Source organism: Mastomys coucha, chromosome X (assembly GCF_008632895.1).
Source record: "Mastomys coucha isolate ucsf_1 chromosome X, UCSF_Mcou_1, whole genome shotgun sequence".
Taxonomy (NCBI): domain Eukaryota; kingdom Metazoa; phylum Chordata; class Mammalia; order Rodentia; family Muridae; genus Mastomys; species Mastomys coucha.
This window is the reverse complement of record NC_045030.1, coordinates 75,592,697-75,593,609: the sequence shown is the minus strand read 5'-3', so window position 1 is coordinate 75,593,609 and position 913 is coordinate 75,592,697.

Genomic DNA, 913 nt, shown 5'->3' with positions numbered 1-913 from the left:
CTGCTGTTGGGTGCTGTGAGGGGACCTCAGGGAAGCTGTGAAATCAAGACATGAATTTCCAGTTCATGGAACCCTTAGGATACAGGAACCAAGAAGCAGAGTGGGACAGGATCCTTCCTTCTGGTTTCTGTCAGTGCCCGGAGCTGACCCTGTGCCATGGCGCTCCATATCTAATTACCTCTGGGAGAGAGCTGGTCTCCCAGGAGTGCTATCACACTTGTGAGCATAGGTAAGACTACCACTTATGCTCAGAGGGACCTGCCCAGAACCATCTGGGCACAGGAACCAAGGAACAGCAGGGGACAGGATCCTTCTGGTTTCTGTCTGCACACTGGAGCTGACCTTGTGCCACAGCTCTCCATACCCATATTCCTCCCGGAGAGAACTGATTTCCCAGGAGTACTGACACAAAGGCTTTCAGGAGGGACAAGTCACAGTCAGAGACAGCAAGACCAGCTAACATCAGAGATAACAAGATGTCGAGAAGCAAGGGCAAGAACATAAGCAACAGAAAACAAGGCTACTTGGCATCATCAGAACTCAGTTCTCCCACCACAGCAAGCCCTGGATGCCCCAACATACCAGAAAAAGCAAGACTCTGATTTAAAATCATATCTCATGATGATGATAGATGACTTTAAGAAGGACATAAATAACTTAAACTTAAAAAAATACAGGAGAACACAACCAAACAGAATTAAACAAAACCATCCAGGATCTAACAATGGAAATAGAAACAATAAAGAAATCACAAAGGGACACAAACCTGGAGATAGAAAACCTAGGAAAGAGATCAGGAGTCATAGATGCAAGCATCACCAACAGAATATAAGAGATAGAAGAGAGAATCTCGCTGGGCGGTGGTGGCACACGCCTTTAATCCCAGTACTTGGGAGGCAGAGGCAGGTGGATT